Source organism: Hyperolius riggenbachi, chromosome 2, assembly GCF_040937935.1.
Source record: "Hyperolius riggenbachi isolate aHypRig1 chromosome 2, aHypRig1.pri, whole genome shotgun sequence".
NCBI classification, from domain to species: domain Eukaryota; kingdom Metazoa; phylum Chordata; class Amphibia; order Anura; family Hyperoliidae; genus Hyperolius; species Hyperolius riggenbachi.
In genome coordinates, this window is record NC_090647.1 from 424,408,644 (window position 1) to 424,434,628 (window position 25,985).

The following is a 25,985-nucleotide window of genomic DNA, read 5'->3' on the forward strand; positions in this document are numbered from 1 at the left end:
ATTTTATCAACCAGTATTCCCAAGTCATTCTTCAAGTCTAATGTGCCCAGCTGCATGCCATTTTTTATGATTAGCTGCAATTTAGCATGTTTACGATGCATGACCTTACATTGATCATCATTACATCTCATCTGCTATATGCCTGCCTATATAGCCATTCTGTTAAAGTGGATGAAAATTAAAAATACAAGATTTCAGAAATAAAATCTATTTTATAAATTATAATAATAAATAGCAGCCTTTTTTCAGCTGCATGATGACAAATATAAAATATTTTACATTTATTGGCGGAGCCCCTCCCTTCCTATTCATATTGCCGGGATAGAATCCGGCAGACTGGTGGAGTAGGTGGTGTCCAGCAAAGGAGGAATTGCTAATGGCTGCCACCTGTATAACCCTAGTTATGAAAAGCATGCACGTAAGTGCTCATAGGCCTGAAGGAGTGTTTATTTATCTTTGTATGTGTCAGAGTGGTGCAACTAAATATTTTGAATTAAAAAAATGTTTGGTTTGAGTCCGCTTTAAGATATTGTTGAGTGCCAAGAACTCAATGTTTCCAGTCATTTGTGACTACTGCAGTTTGCTTGGCATTCATAAAGTATGTAAATGGTATACCCAAAAAATTCTGCCATCCAACATTTCGTTTTACACATTTACACATTTTGGCACTTTGTTTGATTTGCTTAAAACATTGCACAATCATATCACTCAGTGCTCCTCAAAGAGGCTCACCATCAGCAATAAACATTTTCAAGGATAATTGCTTTGGGGAATCCTCTACACATGATTGGATATTAGAAGCAAACACAGGCTTAACTTCACATCTTCCTTAGTAAATCATCTCTTTGACATTGTTTGTGAATGCTTCAGCTGATCAAACACAAACAGGTGATAACTGTGGATTACTACAGAGAATTACTTATTGATATAGCTGCTTACTGATACAATATTTGAGAGGGTGAGATTTAGCGCTAATTTCCACAAGGGTCAAATGCAGCTAGAATCTGCAGCATTTTCCTGCTAGCAAGTTGGGGGACACACACGCGTGAACGTATTAACTCACTGCCGGTCAGTTGGGTGCAGGATGAGCCGCTGAAATTCCCAGCCACGTTAAACACTATTTCCCCTCCAAGTCATAGCAACTCGGGAAAGGGTTGGAGGGGGTGGCCTAACATGACACCCAATTTGGGGTCCGGCTGTGGCTGGCACCCAAATCACACTTACGTGGGGCGGACTATAGCATTGCAGCTAAAGCAGTGCCTCTACCAGGTGCTACATGGCCGTGTGTGTGCGTTGAATTGACCTGCTTCGGGAAACGCCTATTCCCAGCAGTGACCTGCCATCCGAATAACACTATTGTGCGATTCTGGGAGGCATGCTGCAGTTTACCGCAGCAACAGTCTTGATAAGATAATGCAAAACAAAAAGATGTTTGCCTACACATTAGTAAACTGGCTGATATGTTTACAGGAGTATGAGAGCTTAAACATTTTAACCCTTGTATCTTTCAAAGTTTAGAATGGCTTATTTTGAAAAGGGCACAAAAACTGAAGAAATATAATGTTTCACATTTTCACAATAGAAAATGCATGGGCCAAATTAAAGCAAACCTGTGGTCATAAAAAAGGCAGATACCCACTGTATAGGGAAGCCTCTGGATGCTCCAGAAGCTTCTGTGATCCTCCACAACCCCTCTAATGTCAACGGGGACTCTCTTCCTCTTGGTGGCTGCACTCCCCTCTGTGTACGAGCGCGGTGGCACTGTGCAGACACAGTGGCACAAAGCCACTCATGCATTTAGAAAAAAAAATATTGAACGACTCTGTGCCACTGTGCAGGCACAGGCCACACTTTGCGCCTGCTCAGCGCAGTTGCACTTGTACACAGAGGGGAGTGCGACTGTGAGCAATATTTAACATTAATATTGGCAAGGGAGGATATCTGTGCAGATTATATAATTGTTGGAAATCATGGAAGGTTGTCATGGTTCATGATTCTCACAAGTCAGACCCTTTGGACTACGTATGACATTAGCATTTTCCAGTTCAGAAACGGCTAGGGGGGGGCACTTCAGGATCTAGACCAGCCGGCACAGTGTCAGTCCCTTCAGATAAAAGTTTGGTACTAAGTCTGCCACTTTGAACACAGCTATTCCAACGCTGTGCTGATCCACCTTGTAGCATAAATATTACATGGGCACATTTGGGCCGCCACTGCCTATGCCACTGCCAGATACAGTCGTCATGCCATTTGGATCAAAGTGTCAGACAAAGTCACCCAGTGTGATCCAACTATAACTCCCCCCCCCCTCCCCCCCCCCCAAAAAAATGGGAAAAATAAGTGCTGGAGGGGATGTGGGTGATAAGAGTTGGGTTGTAACGGGATAAAGTATTCCTGGAGTACATTTTAATCTTACTAAACAAACATGCACCAGATTGCTTATTAGCAATCTGGTGCATGTTTGTTTAGTCTTCTAAACGCCTTTTTTTTTCTGCATAAGCAGTAGAGTTCTGCCTGGAACCTTACTTTTAAGTTATTCTTTAAGCCTTATTATTCATGAATATACTGAAGTGGATCTGTGAGGACCTTATCTTTAAAATCCAGCAATAAAGAGGGAGTGGTTTTAATGTAAATGCAGTGACCACAATAAACTAGATGAAAATGTTAAATGCACACTAATCTGTAATTTAGAGACAACTGATTTTGTAAGAATCTACAGTGGTGTGAAAAACTATTTGCCCCCTTCCTGATTTCTTATTCTTTTGCATGTTTGTCACACTTAAATGTTTCTGCTCATCAAAAACCATTAACTATTAGTCAAAGATAACATAATTGAACACAAAATGCAGTTTTAAATGATGGTTTTGATTATTTAGTGAGAAAAAAAACTCAGAACCTACATGGCCCTGTGTGAAAAAGTGATTGCCCCCCTTGTTAAAAAATAACTTAACTGTGGTTTATCACACCTGAGTTTAATTTCTGTAGTCATCCCCAGGCCTGATTACTGCCACACCTGTTTCAATCAAGAAATCACTTAAATAGGAGCAATCTGACACAGAGAAGTAGACCAAAAGCACCTCAAAAGCTAGACATCATGCCAAGATCCAAAGAAATTCAGGAACAAATGAGAACAAAAGTACTGTAATTGAGATCTATCAGTCTGGTAAAGGTTATAAAGCCATTTCTAAAGCTTTGGGACTCCAGCGAACCACAGTGAGAGCCATTACCCACAAATGGCAAAAACATGGAACAGTGATAAACCTTCCCAGGAGTGGCCGGCCGACCAAAATTAACCCAAGAGCGCAGAGAAAACTCATCCGAGAGGCCACAAAAGACCCCAGGACAACATCTAAAGAACTGCAGGCCTCACTTGCCTCAATTAAGGTCAGTGTTCACAACTCCACCATAAGAAAGAGACTGGGCAAAAACGGCCTGCATGGCAGATATCCAAGGCGCAAACCACTTTTAAGCAAAAAGAACATTAAGGCTTGTCTCAATTTTGCTAAAAAACATCTCAATGATTGCCAAGACTTTTGGGAAAATACCTTGTGGACCGACGAGACAAAAGTTGAACTTTTTGGAAGGTGCGTGTCCCGTTACATCTGGCGTAGAAGTAACACAGCATTTCAGCAAAAGGACATCATACCAACAGTAAAATATGGTGGTGGAAGTGTGATGGTCTGGGGTTGTTTTGCTGCTTCAGGACCTGGAAGGCTTGCTATGATAGATGGAACCATGAATTCTACTGTCTACCAAAAAATCCTGAAGGAGAATGTCCGGCCATCTGTTCGTCAACTCAAGCTGAAGCGATCTTGGGTGCTGCAGCAGGACAATGACCCAAAACACACCAGCAAATCCACCTCTGAATGGCTGAATAAAAACAAAATGAAGACTTTGGAGTGGCCTAGTCAAAGTCCTGACCTGAATCCTATTGAGATGTTGTGGCATGACCTTAAAAAGGCGGTTCATGCTAGAAAACCCTCAAATAAAGCTGAATTACAACAATTCTGCAAAGATGAGTGGGCCAAAATTCTTCCAGAGCGCTGTAAAAGACTCGTTGCAAATTATCGTAAACACTTGATTGCAGTTATTGCTGCTAAGGGTGGCCCAACCAGTTATTAGGTTCAGGGGGCAATTTCTTTTTCACACAGGGCCATGTAGGTTTTGAGTTTTTTTTCTCACTAAATAATAAAAACCATCATTTAAAACTGCATTTTGTGTTCAATTATGTTATCTCTGACTAATAGTTAACGGTTTTTCATGAGCAGAAACATTTAAGTGTGACAAACATGCAAAAGAATAAGAAATCAGGAAGGGGGCAAATAGTTTTTCACACCACTGTAGATGACAAACTGTAGACACAGGGTTCTCATTAATGCCAGTTCAAAGGACACATACAGCAATGTTTTGTTTTGTTTTTTGTTTTTTACTTTGAATCTTTATGATGTGCAGTAAAGAATAGTGAGAAGAATATGAAGGCTCAGCATCAAGAAAGGGAAACAGTTGAATCAGGCACTGCAGTATATACTGTTTTATATGGTGTTTTCAATTGTGAGTAAAATCACCATTTGTATCAAAAATTGTGACATTCAAAAGGTAGGTGCAAAACATCATCATCTGTAGAAAAATTGTCATGTGCAAACATCTTGTGCGTTAAAACAGTTGCAAGAGGAGGATGTCCTACCATGTCAGAGGGTGGCGGTGGTGGGTGCAGGGCAAAAACTATAGCCTAACGACCGTTTCGCACGCCGGTGCTTCTTCCGAGGCTGATCCACCTGTGGTGATTTTACTCACAACTGAAAACACCATTAAAACAGTATATACTGCAGTGCCTGATTCAACTGTTTCCCTTTTTTGATGCTGATCCTATGTGTATGTTTCGCAACTTAGTCATGAGCACGCAGTATCTATAATATCATCATGGTGGCTTTTTGAGTATCCATCCATCCTCACTCCCAGTGACACGGCTACAGATCCTGTAGTGCCGGCAACCCTTTACTTCTAGACTTGATCAGAATATGAAGGCTGCTATATTTATTACCTTTTAAACAATACCAGTCGCCTGGCAGCCCTGCTGATTTATTTGGCTGCAGTAGTGTCTGAATAACACCAGAAACAAGCATGCTGCTAATATGTTCCCCTTGTCGTCTTATTGTGCTTTGTAAAGCGCTGCAGAATATGTTGGCGCTATATAAATAAAAAATAATAATAATCATAATAATAATAATCTTGTCTGATATGACAGTAATGTCAGAAACACCTGATTTGCATATGCTTGTTTAGGGTCTATGGCTAAAAGTATTATGCCTGGTACACACCATGCAATTTGCCATTAGATTGATGGTTGAAGCAATATTTTTTGACAAGTCCGAACTGATTTCCAATTGTTTCTTTGATTGACTTTGTATAGTAGTGATTGGAAAATTCCTCAGAACGATTGTAAATCAGAATGGATTTGACAGAAATTATCTATTCGACCAACAATCTTACGGGAAATTGCATGGTGCCATTAAAGGCAAGAGTATCAGCAGGATAGCCAGGTAACTGGTATTGCTTAAAATGAAATAAATATGGCAGCTTCCATATACCTCTCACTTCAGTTGTTCAAGTCATGAAAGCAGAGGAAGGACATTGAGGTTGCCATTCCTGAACAGCCGGACCGGTAGGAGGAGTATTTAGACTCCATTCAGCTTGTAGGGTTTTTTAATCTGCATTTTGCAAGTCTAGAGTGTTATGGTTGGCAAGACAGAGGACATTTCAGATGGTTTTGACCTCATTAACAAGCACCTATTAGCTTAATATGATCTAAGAAATCTTACAAGCAACAGGAAAAAGGGGTGCTTTGCTTTCCTCCTTGCCCTTTCCTGGGGCATGGTTAGAGTAGTAGATGGAGCAGTAGTGGCCTAGTATGTTTTGTTATCAATAATGCTTATTTTTCTGTCACTATTAGATTATTTATCCAAGCCATGGTACACCCAAATAAAAATAAGGTAGTTTTAACAAGACCTCTTTTCTTTTTCTGTTATAGAAGACACTTCATCACTTTTTCAGACAGAGAACCTTCTTCAGTTCCAATGAAATGAGGAGCTTTCCATGTGTTTTAGAAGTACAGGTAATCTGCTTATTTCATACAGCAATCTAGCTATTTGGTACGGTTTTGGAGATATTCATTATATAAGTGCCATGAGCGTAACAATAGGGGCTGCAACCCATGCGCCTGCAGGGGGGCCCGGCCCCCCCCCCCCCCGGGGCCCGCTCAGGGCCATTTTTGGGGTCTGGAGGGGTCGCAGCATGAGGGGAAAGCATTGCCACACATCCGCAGGGGGGGATGGTATGGTCCCCCCCTCCCTCACCTCGGGCTCTCCCCTCTGCGCTCCCCTCCAGCTTCAATAACCATACATGTGCAGCGGCGGGCAGCGGCAGCTACATACCTTCCGTGCGCTCCAGCATGGATGCTTCTCTCTCTAGCCTCTGACACAACTTCCTGTATAAACGGGAAGTCGCGTCAGACCCTAGAGAGAGAAGCGTCCGCGCTGGAGCGCACGGAAGGTATGTAGCTGCCGCTGCCCGCCGCAGCACACGTATGGTTATTGAAGCTGGAGGGGAGTGCAGAGGGGAGAGCCCGAGGTGAGCGAGGGGGGGGGGCGTCCCCCCTCCTCGCCGACTGTGGCCATAGTTTTCCCCTCATGCTGCGACCCCTCCAGCCCCCCAAAACGGTCCGGGGGGAGGGGGCCTGCTCAACATTTCTGCAGGGGGGCCCGGTGGGTCTTAGTTACGCCCAGCTGAAAGTGACCACCATTAAACTTGAAAGGCAGGAATAGAAAGCACTAACATCATTTAATTTAGGAACGGGAGATTCACCAAATTCTGAAATAATATACCAATACTTCTAAGTCTAAAAACCCATTGGGGCATGAATCTCTTTTTCTAGGGCTAATAACAGTTCTTATTATCTCTTTCCAAATGCTTTTTTTTCTTCTTTTCTTTACGTTTCCTATTTTGGGCTTTCCAACGCGTGTTACCAATCCATGATATGTGTTTTAACCACTTCACAACTGAGGGGTTTTACCCCTTCAGCATCTGAGCAATTCTCTCCTTTCAGCTCTCCTTACATTCATTTGCCTATAACTTTATCATTACTTATCACAATGAAATGAACTATATCTTGTTATTTTTTGCCACCAATTAGGCTTTCTTTAGGTGGGACATTATGCCAAGAATTATTTTATTCTAAATGTGTTTTACTGGGAAAATAGGAAAACATTTGGAAAAAAAAATCATTTTTCAGTTTTCGGCCATTATAGTTTTTAAATAATGCATGCTACTGTTATTAAAATCCATGTAACTTATTTGCCCATTTGTCCTGGTTATTACACCGTTTAAATTATGTCCCTATTACAATGTTTGGCACCAATATTTTATTTGCAAATAAAGGTGCATTTTTTTTTCAGTTTTGCGTCCATCCCTAATTACAAGTCCATAATTTATAAAGTAACAGTGCTATACCCTCTTGATATAAATATTTAAAGATTTCAGTCCCTAAGGTAACTATTTATGTTTTTTTTATTGTAATTTATTTTTTTATTACAAAAAAAATTAGTAACAATTGGGGAGTGTGGGAGTTACTGAGTTAATTTATTTTGTAAAATAATGTATTTGTATAGGAAACATGTTTTTGGGTGTAGTTTTACTTTTTGGCCACAAGATGGCCACAGTACATTTTTGTTCATGCGTCCTGCAAGCGTAGGAAGTACACTTGCAGGACGTTCAGGGAGGCTGGGAAACTTTTTTTTTTCACAAAGATCGCGCTGCTTCTCATAGAAGCAGCCTATCATTGGTGGGGGGCAGAGATGAATGAACGGGAATGGTTTTTCCCGTTCATTGATCTCCAGGCGAGCGGCCGGTGGCGTGCACGAGTGCGGTAGCGCACGTGCGAGCGGGAGCTCGGACAGTGTCGGTAGCATAGGGTTGGCCGGGTGCGTATGTATATCTACGCTCCGGGCTGAAGTTTAAAGGAGCGTAGATATACTGTACCCGGGAGGCGGAGTGGTAATGTATGTCTTTTAAATTACTTAAGGTATTGCATGGTTGTTTATCAGACTTTTCACGTTATGAGTAGGAACTCATTTTTAATTCAAAATGTGTCAACCCGTGATCGCTGTTTGTGACTTATGTGTCTCATGTTGAAATGAAAACATTTATCAATGGATGAAGCAGCATGCTGTAGATTCCTTTCTACACATTCAAGTGGAATTAGATTCTGACATAATATTCCATAAAAACGTGTTTTCCTACTCTTTATTACCGATACAGTCATCATATTTGCTTTTGAGCACAAGTATTATTGTCCATTTTCAAATTACAAGTTCCCAAAGTAGAGTTTATCTGCTCTAAAAGCTGCCATAGCAGCATCAGGGTCTCATGTCACTACCTTAGTATTCAGGTTCCTAAAGCCTGAGCCGAGTGCATGAAGGGACAGGCTGGAAATAAGTATTTGTCTGTAAATGGAATAACATTAGAAACGGATGTACAAAGTTTTTATAATCCAGCAAATATCTATGGTTCACGGAGATCCAGGCTTGTGGACAGAAGAGTGGCAAAAGGAATATACTATTTGGTAAATAAACAAAAAACAAACAAGAAACTGGGTTCTCCGGAGGCAAATGATACAATAAAGAGTGAAGAGGTTTTGGGAAAGAAAAGGCCCAATTTGGTAAAACATGGGAATTCAAGGGACAGACGAGCAGAATCAGATAAATCTGATGCTTCAAGATGCAGTACGTAAACAGATAAGGAAAGTGGAGTATAGTTTTGGTTGTCCAGGAAGTGGTCTCACCTTAATGGTAATTTCGGTTTTATTAAAAATGAGGGCCTTATTTCCAAAATGGAATAATATAAAAATTTTGAAGTAGCTTTAAGCCACAATGTATTTTGTTACTTTTCCAGCTTACTGCAAGGTAGTGCTGGTCGCTCACAAATGTCTGTTTACTGTCTGTTTATATGTTTCATGTCAGGCATTAAAGGACCACTCCCACAAATCATTTAATTTTCAGCTACCCCACAGTAGATATAACAAGTTTATAACAGCCTTGCTGTGGTTTTTTTTTTTTTATATTTTGCGATGGCCCTTTAATTTACCACATATCAATGTAATCTGTGGCCGTCAGAACCTCACAGAACGGTGACAGACTTTTTTAAACTAGCAGTCACAGCAGGGGGAGCCTTTTCAGGTTTTGAGGAGAAAAAAACAGATGGTATAGCCCTGTTTCTACAACTGCTGAAAACCGTAATGCAGGAGCTCACCTGCTGTCCTTCTTCCCTATAATGAACAGTTACAGTAAGGACCCCCGCACTCTAGCTTTCCACAGGCTTTGAGGGAGGCAGCTGTCAGTGCAGACTCTGCTGCACAATGAGACGCTCTCCCTCGCCTTCCATTTGCCGATTGTCTTTTAATGATGACATGCGGCTACTAATGAGCCGGCTCTGTAGTCTTGTCGCCGCGGCTCTGCCCCCATGATGACGTCAGGCTTAATGAGCTGATTTTAAATAAGCCACTCCTCCCCTCCATTCATTTGCCGACATTCAGCTGTTTTGCACTGGCGCGCAAGCGCAGTGTAGTAGGAGCTTGCGCGCCAGTGCAAAACAGCTGAATGTCGGCAAATGAATGGAGGGGAGAAGTGGCTTATTTAAAATCAGCTCATTAAGCCCGACGTCATCATGGGGGCAGAGCCGCGGCGACAAGACAACAGAGCCGGCTCATTAGTAGCCGCATGTCATCATTAAAAGACAATCGGCAAACGGATGGCGAGGGAGAGCGGCTCATTGCGCAGCAGAGTCTGCGCTGACAGCTGCCTCCCTCAAAGCCTGTGGAATGCTAAAGTGCGGGGGTCCTTACTGTAACTGTTCGTTATAGGGAAGAAGGGCAGCAGGTGAGCTCCTGCATTACGGTTTTCGGCAGTTGTAGAAACAGGGCTATACCATCTGTTTTATTTCCTCAAAACCTGAAAAGGCTCCCCCTGCTGTGACTGCTAATTTAAAAAAGTCCGTCACCGTTCTGTGAGGTTCTGACGGCCACAGATTACATTGATATGTGGTAAATTAAAGGGCCATCGCAAAATTAAAAAAAAACCCACAGCAAGGCTGTTATAAACTTGTTATATCTACTGTGGGGTAGCTGAAAATTAAATGATTCGCGGGAGTGGTCCTTTAAGGCGATTGAATGAAATACATTTCCATGGTCACCGGGAACTCAAAGAAGTCGAGGCCAAAGAAGTACATTTTTTTAAAGGTAAAAAGACATTTTTAATTTTACATGTAAATATTACTGATTTGTATGTAAATCATTACCTGTACTCTAATAGGAAGATAAGAAAATAAACTGACTTCAGTTACACTTTAAAGGAAAGATCTGGGGGAGAAAAAAAAGTTCTACTTACCCGGGGCTTCCTCCAGCCCCTGGCAGCCGATATGTCCCTCGTCGCAGCTCCAGGGGTCCCCTCCGTTACAAATGCCGACCTCTGCAGGTGCCTACCCCGCCAGGTTGGCATCTTCTGCACCTTCGCAAGTGCGAGGCCGCGACGCTCGCAATTGCGCTTGCAGTGCTTGGAGCATTCTGCGCAGGCGCCATACGCTCCAGGCCATGTGAGCGTGATACAGAGCGGTGCGGCCACACTCCTCACGCAGAAGATGCTGACCTGGTGAGGTCTGGGATACCAGAGCTGTGACGAGGAACATATCGGCTGCCAGGGGCTGGAGGAAGCCCAGGGTAAGTTAAACTTATGAGATAATTAATTATGTGTATTACATGAGTAAAAGTAGGCAGCTACATCTAAGAGTATCTGATTCTGAAGGATGTATTCTTTTTCCCTTCTCTCACTACTCTTCTGGCCAGAACAGGTGTTGGCTTCCGACCGCGTCCTCTGAGATTTTCCACAGTGCGGAACATCGTGTATTTTTTAATAATATTTTGTGCTGTAGCCACTGAAACTTGACAAAATTTAGAAATGGCCTTGTAGCCCTTTCCTGACTGGTGAGCAGCCACAGTGCGCAGCCGCAGTTCCTCACTGAGCTTTTTTGTCTTAGCCATGACTGTCCACAAATCAACTGCAGAGAGCTGCTGTTTTTCAGCTGTTGAGTTGATTAAAACAGCTGTTCCCAATTAATCAGGGTAATTAGGATGTTTTAGAATACCTTGGACTATTTAGAATGGTATACTTTGGATTTCCCCATACATTGTGACTGTTTGAGAAGGGTATGAATAATTTTGGACTGGACACTTTTTGCTCAAATGTAAATAAAAGCAGAGAATTTTTTTTTACCATAGTAATGCCTTTTGTACATTGTCTTATCTTTTGGGAGACACCCACTGTCATTTGTCAATGTCATTTCCCGTCAAATTACTTGCTGGTTGAATGAAAGTAATTTTAAATCAAAATTTGCCAGGTGTATGTATAATTATGGGCAGCACTGTATATGTATATATTTTTTTTTTATATATAAATATATAATTATGGGCAGCACGGTGGCGTAGTGGTTAGCGCTCACACCTTGCAGTGCTGGGTCCCCGGTTCGATTCCCAGCCAGGTCAAAATCTTCAAGGAGTTTGTATGTTCTCCCCATGTCTGTGTGGGTTTCCTCTGGGTACTCCGGTTTCCCCCCACATACCAAAAACATATAGATAGGTTAACTGGCTTCCCCCTAAATTGGCCCTAGACTATGATACACTGCACAAGACATACATAGACATAGGACTATAGTAGGGATTAGATTGTGAGCACCTCAGAAGGACAGTTAAGTGACAAGACCATATACTCTGTACAGCGCTGCAGAAGATGTTGGCGTTATATAAATACTAAATAATAATAATAAATAATAATATATGTGTATATCATGACTCATCATAGCCTAAACACTTTGACGTAGAAATATAACATTTGGTATGTACCGTATATACTCGCATATAAGCCGACCCGCATATAAGCCGAGGTACCCACTTTTCCCTCAGGCACCAGGAAAAAGTGATTGACTCGTGTATAAGCCCCATACCCCGGGCGCCATATCTGCTCCCATTACAAGTCATCCCCTCTCCCCATAGCCATAGTGCACCAAGGACGATACAGCTGTGTCTCAAGATGCCACTTGATGGGGCCACAGATATATGAGACACAGCAAGGCTCCCTGATCATTGCCACACAGAAAGACTCCCTGATCATTGCACTGCTGACACGTTGCTTGCATGCTCCGCTCCAAAAGCCAGGGGACACAGAGCAGTGCATTCTGCACACCAGGTTGCAGAGGATGGGGGGCGGACACAGCAGGGAGCCAGCTGGCAGAAGCAGGATCACTAGTACACAATCATTACACTCCAAAGCCAGTAAAAAAACCTGCTCCACCTTCTGTTCTGCTCCACTGACTCGCATATAAGCCGAGGGGGTAACTTTTCGGCACATTTTTTATGCTGAAAAATTAGGATTATATGCGAGTATATAAGGTACATTAATTTCAGGATGTAAACACCCACTAAGAGGCAATTTTAATATCCACCTTTTGGAGGGTGAAAATAGCTCTATACTGAATGGACACTGAATGGGCCCATATGCAATTCACTTTTACTCCTGAGTTTTATCCTAAAAGATATTTTTTCATCCTTTCATCTTTCCTTTAAAATAATTTTCAGCACTTTGCAATTGAAAAAAGCACCAAGAAGTAGGTGAAAAAGTACTATTGAAATTATTTCGAGTATTTATTTATTTATTTTTGCTTACTGGTGATTTAAAAATCATGTAATTGGCAAGTTGTGTAAATCTCAGAGAAAAGTAAGGTGAAAAGTTACCTGCTTATGTGCTCAGGTGGCAGCAGGGAGTACGCCTGCATAGTTCAAGAAGAAGCAGAAGCAGTGCGAGATAAATGCTAGAATGGGGAGAGGGGGCATGGGAGGAGGAGCTCAAGCAGAAGCATTTACAGTGTGACAGAGACACGAGTATTGTGAGGAGAGATACAGTAAAATGGTAGCAGGAAAAAAGGGCTCCGTCGGCTAATGCCTAGGTTCTCAACGTGTGGTACGCGTACCCCAGGGGGTATATCTGATGGTTCCAGGGGGTACTCGGGCTTGATATACTTAATCAAAAACAACAAATTTAGAGTTTCAGAAAATGAAAAATCTTATTTAAACAACACCAAATTAGTGTTTTAGCTAATTAAAAGCAATGGTAAATTCATGGAAACTGTTTAGAACCAATTATCATGTACTATGATTAAATATATATTTGTCAAGGGGTACTTGTGATAATGTTTACTATGCTAGGGGGTACTTGGTGAGTACAGGGTTTTAAAAGGGGTACATACCAATAAAATGTTGAGAAACACTGGGCTAATGGACGATTTGGGCGCCGCCATAGACTAATGCCCTTATCGGTAATACGGCGGCAAAAGCAGAGAAGATAAATATAATTTTTATTAGAGCATTAAAGTTTTTGAAATATTTAATTGTTTTAGAAACGTGCAACATTATAGTTCTTGTCATATTATTTTGTTTGTATATACAGATTTTACGTTAGAAAATGTTATCATTTTTATGTTCGTAAGAGTGTTTGTGCTGGAGGAGTGCTTAGGGTTAGGCATCACCATAGGGATCTTAGGTTTAGGCACCACCAGAGGAGAGTTATGTAAGAGAGTAGGGTTAGGTTAAACTGTATTCTTGAAGCACAGTATGTAACGGTTTTTAAAGTAAATATGTATTCTGATTTTTTCTTTTTTTTTTTTTTGAATGTCCTGCCTGTTTAAAACCGTATTTATCGTTTACATGTTTTCGGTTTCACTTCACGCCCACTGGAAAATAAAGTTTTTTGTTAATGAGATTTCTTTATCAAGCCGCACAAATATGTTCTCCAGCCCTGCCCTTTTTTAATATGCCTTTATTTCATGCACGTGATAAAATAAACAGATGACACTTATAAGAAAAAGTCAAATGAAGTAAAGGCAAGGGCATAGATAGAAATCACTGGGCCCCCTGTGAAAATTTGGATGCCCCCCCCCCCCCCAGGTATAGGTGGCAAAGCAGGTGGTTTTGGCATATGAAGCTCACCGCCGGGTGCCCCCAGTACAGATAGCCAGGTATAGGTGCCCCCAGTATAGCCAGGTGTAGGTGTCCTTCCCATGTATAGCCAGGTATAGGCCTCAGTATAGCTCGGTATACGTGCCCTCAGTGTAGCTAAGTATAGGTTCCCCCACTATAGCGAGGTATAGATGCCCTCAATATAGCTAGGTATAGGTGCCCACAGTATAGCCAGGCATTGGTGCCCACAGTATTGCTAGGTATAAGTGCCCACAGTTTAGCCAGGCATGGGTGCCCCCAGTATAGCTAGGTGTAGGTGCTCACAGTATAACCAGGTACAGGTGCCCACACTATAGCCAGACATTTGTGCCCAACGTATAGCCAGGAATGGGTGCCCCCAGTATAGCTAGGTACAGTTGCCCACAGTATAACCAGGTACAGGTGCCCACAGTATAGCCAGGTATGGGTGCCCCAGTATAGCCAGCTATAGGTAGTCAGGTGGCCCAGGGTCGCCCATGTGGGGAGTGCAATTCTCACACAGAGCAGCGGGGAGGCCACCCCCATTCCCTCCCTCACCTCGTGCTCTCCCTTCAGCGCTCTCCCCTCTGGCATTAATCGGCAGCAGCAGCGGGCAGGAAACAGTGAAAGTACGTACATACCTCTTCCATGCGCAGAACTACTGAGTCTGCACAGAACACTCCAGCCCACTTGCGAGTGATTGACAGCGGCGCTCACGCAGGCGCAGTGGTTGCCGATCTGGCAAAATATCTGCATCGGCGGGGACCCCGGCGCGCCGGCTGGGAACAGATCTGCATCAGGGGACATATCAGCTGCAAGGGTCTGGTGGAAGTCCCGGGTTAAGTAGATTTGTGCTAGCTTAATATGCCTGATGATTCCTTTTAGTACACTGCTTTATAGTGTGGTTATTTTTTTTTAGATGCCTGCATTAATTTATAAACTCTGCAGTGTTCTCAGCTGCTGCACTTTACGATTTCAAATATTTAAACTAATATTGTCCATTTTCTAAAACAATGTAACAAAGCACAGGTATTCAACTAGTTAATTTATTTAGCAACATCATCTTCTATAGCCGTGTATAATCTAATTTCAAGACAGAAGTATGACAATCCAAACTGTTCTACAATACAAACACCACTGGTGCAAGAAACAGTAGGGAAGGCAATCCTGCTCTTGTGAGCTTACAATCTAATTAAATTAAAAGTAACATCTGTAAGAATATCCCTGTAGCTGCCCTGCAGTGATGGAATGTCTGACTGCCTCCATTCATCCAAGGCTACTGGCACATGGCTAGCTTGTTTTCTTGAGGTCAGGATGGGGGGGGGGGGGGGGCTCACAAATGTATACAAACTTTGGGGCTGCTTATCTTGGATGCTAAAGAAGCATAATGCACATTCACTAGTTAATTTACAACTGACTAGTATTTTACATAGCACAGCTGGTTATATGCTTTACCATTCAAACAAAAAAACAGCTTTTCCCTGCAAATGATTATACTTCTATCATGCCATAACACAAACACTTGCAGAACACAAAATTTACCACGCTGCTTACGTAGCCTTTTTCTTGTGTGCTACATGAAGAGCATAAAAGGCATTGCTAACCCAAGTGACATAAAATATATCCCTGCCAAATAACAATGTGCAGAGCTTTACACATTACTGTAATTCTCGGGCAAAGAAAGCACCCACAGATAACAATAATATGTACAGCTGAACCTGACAGCAACGCTTTTACACATAAACACACCCCTCCATTGGATCGCATTACATAAGTCACTTACCACCAGCAACTCTCTAATTCACAGAACAGTTTCCAAGAGACAGCTTCACAAATGTGTGTAGACTGCCGCAGCTATTCAGAGCTTCGCTTTCAGCTCCCACAACAAGTCTGCTTTATTTTCTGCTGGTATTGATTCATCACACTATTTGTAGTACTTTGCCCAACAACACAGGAAGGGAAACGCTGAAATGAGACTCAAAGAGCCCTCAGTACAAATGGGACTGCTTCCTGCTTTATGTTTGTAATGGTTTAACAGCTGTGATTGGTGGAATCTTGCAGCAGAGCACAGTTAGAAAAAGAGCAGTGTCTCAACTATAAATTCCTGGGATTATTTCCTCTGAAAATATATGCTTTCTCTGCTGGCCACAGGTGTTTTCATAAATGCAGTACAATTACCAAATGTTTACTGAGAGCAAATGTGCTTACGGTTTATATTAGTATTTTAAAGTGCTTGTGTATTAGTGTTCTTAAACTCAAGCCCGAGTTGTTGCACAGTTTATATACATTATAAAACTCTTTTCTTTTAATTATTCCTAAAATGTTTTTTTAAAAACACTGCAGCTTTTGCAAAATAAAAGTACTGTATAATGGTGTAATAGATGGCACTCTTGCCTTGCAGGTAATGGTGTAATAGAGGGCACTCTTGCCTTGCAGGTTTGGATATTATTATTTATAGCACCGACATCTTCCGCAGCGTTTTACAGCGTGTATATATACAGTATAGTCTTGTCACTAACTGCCCCTCAGATAGGCAATCTAATCCCTACCATAGTCCACTGTCCATCGTAGTCTAGGGACAATTTTAAGCCCCATACTCACGGGGGACGGCCGTCGCCGCAACCGCGTGGCACGCGCATGTTGCGGCGACAGTTCGCCCGTGTGTATGACGCGCGCGCCCCGAACCGTCGCCCGTCGGAGCTGTCGCCAGGCGATTGACATGTTCAATCGCCGGCTACAGCCGTCACCGCAACCTCGCCGGAACTGCACTAGCCCCGCATGTGTATGCGGGCTAGCGACAGCTACCCACAGACAGTACACTGAGCATCCGGCGGGGGGGAGGAACCTCGGCGACAGCTTCCGCCGCATCGCTAATCCCTCTGCTGCCGTGTGTATGCAGAGGGACTTGGCGACGAGCTGTCGCCGAACTGTCTCCGAACTGTCGCACACACGCTCCCGTGTGCAGCGACAGCTACAATTGTCCCCCGTGAGTACTTAGCTTAAGAGAGAAGCAAATTAACTTATCTGTAGGTTTTTGGGATGTATGAGGAAACTAGAGTGCCCAGAGGAAACCAAGACAGACATAGGGAAATATACAAAGTGTGTGCAGATAGTGCTGGCTGGTATTCAAACCGTGGACCCAGCGCTACAAGGCGAATGTGTTATACACTATGCCACTGTGCTGCTCAGCAACCAGGAAGCTATCTGCTTAGGTTAAGTTCCCACTGAATCCATTGTGGTGCACATACAGTATACACACAACTGGCGGCAGGTGGCTACATCACAGATCACTGCCACTCATCGCCAGCCATTCATAACATGGGCAAAATGTGTGCACAGCTTGGAACATGTTGCTACAATGTAACCTGGCTCCTTGCAGAGCCAATGGGACAATGTAAATGTGCTAATTGTGGAACCATTGCAGCGCATTGCTATGTGGTTAAAACGTGTTATACCACAATGGAACGTGCATAGCGTACAGTAACGAAAAGCCAAAGTTTAGAATAACAGAATATTAGAATATTACATAAAATCTTTAAAATACTTTTTTTTAATACAGATATGTTGGCCTACTGAAAAGTATGTCCGTGTGCACACACTCAGGGCCGGGTTTGTACTCTTTACCGCCCTGTCAACAGCCGCCCCCCTTCAGTGTAGCGAGATGACCCCTCCCCCCTTCCCTACAGTATAGGTAGTCAGATGACCCCTTAATCCCTCCTTTTCCCACCCCCTTTCAGTATAGGTAGCCAGCTCACCTCCACACTGCAGCAGCCATCAGTGGCACCCATTTCTCCGCTCGTCTCCAGTGCCAAAGCTTCCTCTTCCTTTCTGTCTCTAATGCTGCCCAAGTCCATAGCCGCCGGCCACAATGCAAATGTGCACAGAGGGCAAGGTGGCTGCTGCACAGGCGGCTAGCAGCAGAGTACCGCGGTCAGGCGCTCGCCTGATCTCCCTGCATTGCAGCATTTGCAAGCTTGCAAATGCTGCACCAGTTTAGCCTGCTGCTTTGGTGCCCTTGCTTCTGTGGTGCCCTAGGCCAGGGCCAAGGTGGCCTTGGCCTAAATCCGGCCCTGCACACACTCAATACTGCCATGGGGCTCCCTCTGTATGAGTTACTGCATCAATGTGGCGTGGCACGGAGGTAATCAGCCTGCGGCAATGCTGAGGTGTTATGAAGCGATGCTTTGATAGCAGTCTTTTTTCCAGATCGTGGAGGAATATTTTGCAGTTCATTCTTTCTCCTGGTTTTTGCATTATTTGTTGCACCTCTTACATCTTTCTGCAGTCAGTATGTACCAGTTTTGTAGAGGTCTTTGATTCCCATATGTTATGCTCTATCCTTTTCAAGATGCAGTTTCCAAAATTCAGATGCAAACCAGTGCTTGTCATTGTTATACCTGATGCATGTTTCGGTGGGCATTGACATCTCTTCACAAAAGGTATTATATGATGTCACAGGTCACTGGATGATTCTATGAATACTTCCCAGTTTGTTGTCTCAAACCAGGTCTGTTTTTTTCCACTTTGCTTGTCTATTTCTTAAAGGACAAACGTAGTGAGAGGTATGTGGGAGCTGCCATATTTATTTTCTTTTAAAAAATACCAGTTGCCTTGCAGCCATGCTGATCTATTCGGCTGCAGTAGTGTTTAAATAACACCAGAAACAAGCATGCAGCTAATCCAGTCAGATCTGACAATAATATAAGAAACACCTGATCTGCTGCATGCCTGTTCAGGGTCAATGGCTAAATGTATTAGAGGCAGAGGATCAACAGGATAGCCAGGCAACTGGAATTGCTTAAAAGGAAATAAATATGGCAGCCTCCACATACCTCTAAATACAATTGTCCTTTAAAGAGAAACTCCGACCAAGAATTGAACTTTATCCCAATCAGTAGCTGATTCCCCCTTTTACATGAGAAATATATTCCTTTTTACAAACAGACCACCAGGGGGCGGTGTATGACTGATATTGTGGTGAAACCCCTCCCACAAGAACTCTTGAGTACGTACTCCTGGCAGTTTCCTTTCTGTGAACCTTGCTGCATTGTGGGAAATAGTGGTTTACAGCTGTTTCCAACTGCCAAAAAAACATGCAGCAGCTACATCACTTGCCAACAGAAAAAATGTCACCATGTCATAAATCTCAGAATGTAAATCAGGGATTTAAATTTTTTTACAATGGGCAAACACTGACTAAATCATTTATACGTAATTATTGTAAAAATGAAGCACTTTTTTTTATTACATCATTTTCACTGGCGTTCCTCTTTAACCTGCCTGGCGTTCTGATTTCTGCGGCCCTGTTTTATGTAGCTAGCCTAGCGCTAGCTACATGATTCCCCCCTCCCTGCGGCGTCCCTCCCTGCCCTCCGATCACCGCCGGTGCAATGACCCGTCCGGAAATCCCGTTCTGAACGGGATTTCCTTGAGGGCTTCCCCCGTCGCCATGGCGACAAACATTGTGACGTCATCGACATTGTGACGTCACAGGGAGACCCGATCCACCCCTCAGGGCTGCCTGGCACTGATTGGCCAGGCAGCGCACGGGGTCTCGGCTGGGGGGGGGCCTGTATCGCGGCGGGTGTGCTTGCTGCGTGTTTAAAAAAAAATTAAAATCGGCCTAGCGGGCCTGAGCGGTGACCTCCGGCGTCTCTAGGGAGGTTAACTGTGGACACTACAGGTTTGGTAGTTTGTGGTTGTTATCTGTATGTTGAGCTGAGCTGTTTTACAGAATGATCAGAGTTCCCCTCTGCAATCAGAGTGATATGAATCCTTAATCATGGTAACAATGATCAAGTGTTTTGCATTTTCTAGTTGAGCATGTGATGTATAGCCTGTATTGTGGGTGTTATCTGCCCACATTGGCATTGTTGTTGTTGAAGTCTGCTAGAATTATGACAAAAGAGTCAGAGTAATACTTTCCACTTCAGTGCTTTGACCTATGAGTTTCTGTGGCACATACTGCATGCTCATTTGTGATGGGATATACACAGCAACCAGAATAAGCAAGGGAACAGAGGCGCCGTAACTACTGTAGCCAACTTGCACCATTTTTCAATAATAAAGAAACTGATTCCTCCAATGTTGGTTTTACCTGAAGGAAGTGGGTCCCAGTTAGCTCTCATAAATCCATTTAAATGCAGTGCATCATTTAGAATCAGTTCAGACAACCAGGTTTCTGTGAAGCAAAGAAATAAAACTCCCTCTTAGTGTTGATTAATAGCTGCACCTCATCCAGCTTGTTGCATGTCATCCAGACAGAGAGTATAATTCCAGGCAGTGGTAAGTACATTCCTCTATGCCAAAAGTGAACCTGAATCCTGGAGCACATGTTGTAAGCCCCACTGCCTGATTCAACACTGTTGCTTAACTGGTTAGAATTCCCAGAAGGTTAAGCGTATAAGAAATATCCAGGAGATAAGCAGGTATAGTTTTGAATAATCAGTATTTGTTCATTGGTGAATGTTATACTGCTTGGGTCAGAAAAACTACGGTGCTGGAGGTGCCATGGTAAATTGGGCGCCATCATAGATGGCTATATTAATGGTTGCGAAAAGCAGCTATTTGTTCATTTAGTGGTCGCCGGAGCTGCACTCTATGAAAATTGTGGCTGCACATACCGGGCTAATTCACAGTTTTGGATGCCTCTGGTGCCCAAATAACAGTAATTTCAGCTAATTGCGGCAATCAATATAGCCTGCTAAGGCTTCACCCATATTATCGATTGAAGCAGTTCATTTTATCGGGGGTTTACAGTTAGGCATCAGAGGAGGGTCTTAGTGTAAGGCATCTGTCAGGATCATGTCCTGTCATGATCATGTTTGTGGCTTATCCTGCTGGCCGCGATGTTTCTGCGATCAAGCTGTTCTGCTCAGTTGTAATTCTATTCTTGCAAGTTTTATTTTGGCCATGGATCTAAGCCCTGGTTCTGTCAGTCTGCCTGCAGCTCCTGATCAGTCTCATTACCATTCAGTTGTGCCAGGATTTGCATATCTCCATTCAGTGAATGCTACCAGGTTAAAAGTATGCTTCCTGTTCACTTCATTGCTCTGCATAGCTACAGCAACGCTGGTGCTACGAGCCCCTGTTCCAGTAAAACGATATTCCCCGGTTGCCTTGATCGGTGGTTGTCGTAGTCTAGTTATTATTGGAGTGGCGATTAGCGCGCTCCTTCTAGCATAGATCACTGTATCATTTATATTACCGTGTCTTGTCTTGTATCTTGCGACCGCACTGTCTCCATCGGTGGCTGACGGTGGGTCCTCTAGTCTTGTTCCTTGTGGATCGCATTCGCCCTAGTGGTAGTGGCAGTAGATCCTTCTTGCCTGTGTTCCTGGGGTGTAGACCATAGCCGTGGTGGCTACTGGTTGCACTCATCCTCCAGTCTTGTTCCTTGTGGATCGCATTCGCTCTAGCGGTAGCGGTAGTGGATACTTCTTGCCTGTGTTCCTGGAGTGTAGACCATAGCCACCGTGGCTACTGGTTGCACTCATCCTCCAGTCTTGTTCCTTGTGGATCGCATTCGCCCTAGCGGTAGCGGCAGTGGATCCTTCTTGCCTGTGTTCCTGGAGTGTAGACCATAGCCACCGTGGCTACTGGTTGCACTCATCCTCCAGTCTTGCTCCTTGTGGATTACATTTGTCCTAGCGGTAGCGGCAGTGGATCCTTCTTGCCTGTGTTCCTAGAGTGTAGACCATAGCCGCGGTGGCTACTGGCTACACTCATCTGTCTGTCTTGTCCTGTGTTAACGCCTGCTGTTGCCTGGTGTTAGGCAACCGAGTGTTTACGCTATCTGTTTGTCTGTGTTGATCGCTTGCTGTCGCAAGCGTTCATTCTGTCTGTCTGTCTATTTGTGTTCATTTGTATTACTTGTTGTTAGTTAGGGTGGCACACTTGCCACTGGGCGACTAACGCGTGGTGATCGTGTCTTAAACGCGTTCTCTGTTGCGAATAAGTGCGGAGTTTGCGTTTAGCTAGCGTTTGTTATTTTCTTTACGTTGTTATTTTACTGTGTGTTCCTTTATTCCTTTCTTGCTGTTTCACCCTGTTCTGTTTATCTGTCTGCTATCGCGGTTCATACGATTAGCTGTATAGTTCCATCTGTCCTGCTCTTGAATGTCCGCCGTTGCTGGGTGGCGACTAGATTGGCGGACATTCACCCAGTCTGTCCTTGCTCTTTTCTGAGTTGCGCAGGTTATGCGCTGCGCTGTGTTTGCACCGCGCAGCCATTGTTCATCAGGATTTGTGGGTCGCACAGAGGCACGGTTGCTCTGTGCTCCACAACTCCCCCTTGTGTCTGTTTCCGCTCCTCCACTATATTTGGGGGAATCCCTATTTCTCGCACAGCGCTTGCGCACGATCTCCTCTGTGTTCTGACTGTGGAGATTATCCCGCAAGCGTCACAGCATCGAAAAGAGGAAGGGGGGTGTTAGTGAACAAGTGGGGTGGAGCATGGATGAGGAAGGCATGGGGCACTGCTGGTAAAAGCAGCACGGAAGTAAGGCTTCATGGCTGTGCATTACAGAGAGCAGTACCAAGCTTGTGGCTGTAGTGGGGAAACTTACCTTTACAATCTGAAAGATGTACAAATCAGCAGTACAATTACTTGCCGAGGAAAGAAATCCCCCCACTACTGTTTTTTGTTTTTTTTTTGTTTTGTTTTTTTACTAAAGATTTCTTCTCCAGAAAATGCCTGACCGCCACCATACCAACTGGTTTCAGAATGATCACATATAAAGATTTAAAATTCATAATGTACAAAAGGCAGTAGAGAACCACAGGTATTAATCTTGTGCAGAAAATCACATAAACACATAGGTATACATACACATATCAGACGAAGGTGAAAAGCCTTCTCTGCTACTCACGTTGGGTACAGAGAAGGCTTTTGGAAGGCCACTGAGGGTTTCTAGCATCTGTGTTGAATAATTATATTCAAATCCCTTAGCAAAAGTATATATGAATGGCTTACAATCCAAAGGTTCTAATACAACTAATGGAACCTGGCAGGGATGCATTCCATATCCCTTAATATTGAACTTGATAATGGAAATTCGAGCAGAAAAGATTAGAAGGGATATAAGGCATATTAGCTACTCTGTCTCAGCATGTCATAGGGATATATGCTGATGATGTTATTATTTCTTTTACTGATCCTATCAACTCATTACTGAAATTACATCAAACTCTGCTAGAGTTTGTAAAAGTTTCATATTCTAAAGTGAATGTATCTAAGTCTTAAATTATACCAATCAGTATTCCCCGAGACCTATACCAGTGTCTGAAAGACACATTTGATTACTCATGTGCTAAATTTGAAATTTATTACGTGGGTATTAAACAAACTTGTCCAAGATGAATTACCTTTTCAGTGAAAAGTAAAGTACTTACCCCTTCGAACACCGGTCAAAAAACATTGCAAGCGTTATAAAAATTTAGCTACTTACTTAAGTATAGGGGAAGCCTCTGCATGGTCAAGAGGATTTTCCAATCGTCCTTTCCTCCCCTCCCCCCCACCTCCAGTTCCTCCGCTGGGACTCTCTAAAACATATCCAACATTAAAATTGAATATTGCTCATGGCCATTCTCCGCTCTATGTACAGAGGTGCAAAATAAGGTCTGAGCAGTAGCACAGAGCTGCTCCTGCATGGCTTTTTTTTCTGCGTACATGAGCAGCTATGTTACTGTGCAGGTGCAAGCTCACTGGTGGTCGTGCAGTGTGACCATTCTTGGAGTGGAGCGTGCCTGTGAAGATGAAGAGGATCCCACCTGGTAGCAGAGGAGTTGTTTCGGATCTGGAAAGCCGATCCGAAAAAACAATTTGCCATTTACAGAAATATTTCTCCCACCCAGCATAAATATATGTAAAAATACACCACAAAACACATTATACTACTTCTTCTGAGCACGACAGTACCACATGTGTGGCACTTTTTTGCAGCCTAACTGCGCTAAGGGGCCCTAAGTCCAATAAGTACCTTTAGGCTTTACAGGGGTGCTTACAATTAGGCACCTCCCAAAATGCCAGGACAGTAAACACACCCCACAAATGGACCCCATTTTGGAAAGTAGACCCTTCAAGGTATTCAGAGAGGAGCATAGTGAGTCTGTGGCAGATTTCATTTTTTTTGTCGCAAGTTAGAAGAAATGGAAACTTTTTTTTTTTTGTGTGTCACAAAGTGTCATTTTCCGCTAACTTGTGACAAAAAATGTATCTTCTATGAACTCACCATGCCTCTCAGTGAATACTTTGGGATGTCTTCTTTCCAAAATGGGGTCATTTGGGGGGTATTTATAGCACCTCATGAAAACATGACAGGTGGTCAGTAAAGTGCAAGATGCTTCAAAATGGGAAAATTCACTTTTGGCACCATAGTTTGTAAGCGCTATAACTTTTACCCAAACCAATAAATATACACTGAATGGATTTTTTTTTATCAAAGACATGTAGCAGAATAAATTTGGACAAAAATGTATACAGAAATTTTACTTTCTTTGAAAAATGTCAGCACAGAAAGTAAAAAAAAATAATCATTTTTTTGACAAAATTCATGTATTTTTTGATGAATATAATAAAAACTAAAACTCGCAGCAGCAATCAAATAGCACCAAAAGAAAGCTGTATTAGTGACAAGAAAAGGAGGTAAAATTCATTTAGGTGGTAGGTTGTATGACCGAGCAATAAACTGTGAAAGCTGCAGTGGTCTGAATGGAGAAAAAGGCTCTGGTCCTTAAAGAAAACCTGAACTGAACATTAAAAGTCAAAATAAACATATACAAGTCATACTTACCTCCTGTGTAGTCTACTCCTCAATCTATTTTTCCTCTCCTGCGTCCTGTTTGTCCACTGTGATCAATGGAATTCTCCGTCCTCCATTTTGAAAATGGCTATTACCCTATAACAGCTTTCTGGTCAGCACACTGTTAAACTGTAACATCGCCCACTTGAGCCATAGGGAAACATGGACACATCAGTTCTCCTCTCAGCTGTAACTGACAGCAACTGATATATTTCAGTTCTGACAAAATGTTGTCAGAACTGGAAGGGATCACTGTAAGAAGAAAATGGTGAGCTTCTGAGAGGAACTGATGGTGAGGTAACTATGTAATGTTCATTTGAAGTTACCTTATTTTAAATAATTTTACTCAGTACAGGTTCTCTTTAAAGGGCGAAAAGACTGTGGTCCTCAAGTGGTTAAACAAAATTAGGCAGGTGCATAAATTTGGGCACCACAAAAAATAAATATCAATATTTAGTACATCCTCCGTTTGCAGAAATTACAGCATTTAAATGCTTCCTGTAGGCTCCAATAAGGGTTTGGATTCTGGTTGAAGGTATTTTGGACCATTCCTCTTTACAAACCATCTCTAGTTCATTTAGGTTTGATGGCTTCCGACAGCTCTAACCACAGATTTTTAATTATATTCTGGTCTGGGGACTGAGATGGCCATTCCAGAATATTGTACTTGTTCCTCTGCATGAATGTCTTAGTGGATTTTGAGCAGTGTTTAGGGTTGTTTTCTGTTTGAAAGATCCAGCCCCGGCGCAGCTTCAGCTTTGTCACTGATTCCTGGATCTGCTAAAACTGAGTGGAATCCATGCATCCTTCAACTTTGACAAGATTCCCAGTCCCTGCACTGGCCACACAGCCCCACAGCATGATGGAACCACCACCATATTTTACTGTAGGTAGCAGGTGTTTTTTTGGAATGCTGTGTTGTTTTTCCTCCATGCATAACGCCGCTTGTTATGCCCAAATAACTCCATTTTTATTTCATCAGTCCACAGCACCTTATTCCAAAATGAAGCTGGCTTGTCCAAATGTGCTTTAGCATACCTCTGTTTGTGCTGTGGGTGGAGAAAAGGCTTCCTCTGCATCACTTTCGCATACAGCATCTCCTTGTGTAAAGT

At 43.0% G+C, this 25,985-nt stretch overlaps 1 protein-coding gene across 1 annotated transcript in view; it reads right to left on the minus strand.

Annotated features, from left to right (window-relative positions):
- Positions 1-16,064, minus strand: part of STS (steroid sulfatase) — a 309,113-nt gene extending 293,049 nt beyond the window's left edge. The window contains exon 1 of the mRNA XM_068269911.1: positions 15,855-16,064. The gene's annotated coding sequence lies outside the window, so the exon portion shown is untranslated. The remainder of the gene's footprint in view (positions 1-15,854) is intronic.
- Positions 16,065-25,985: the final 9,921 nt, after the last annotated feature.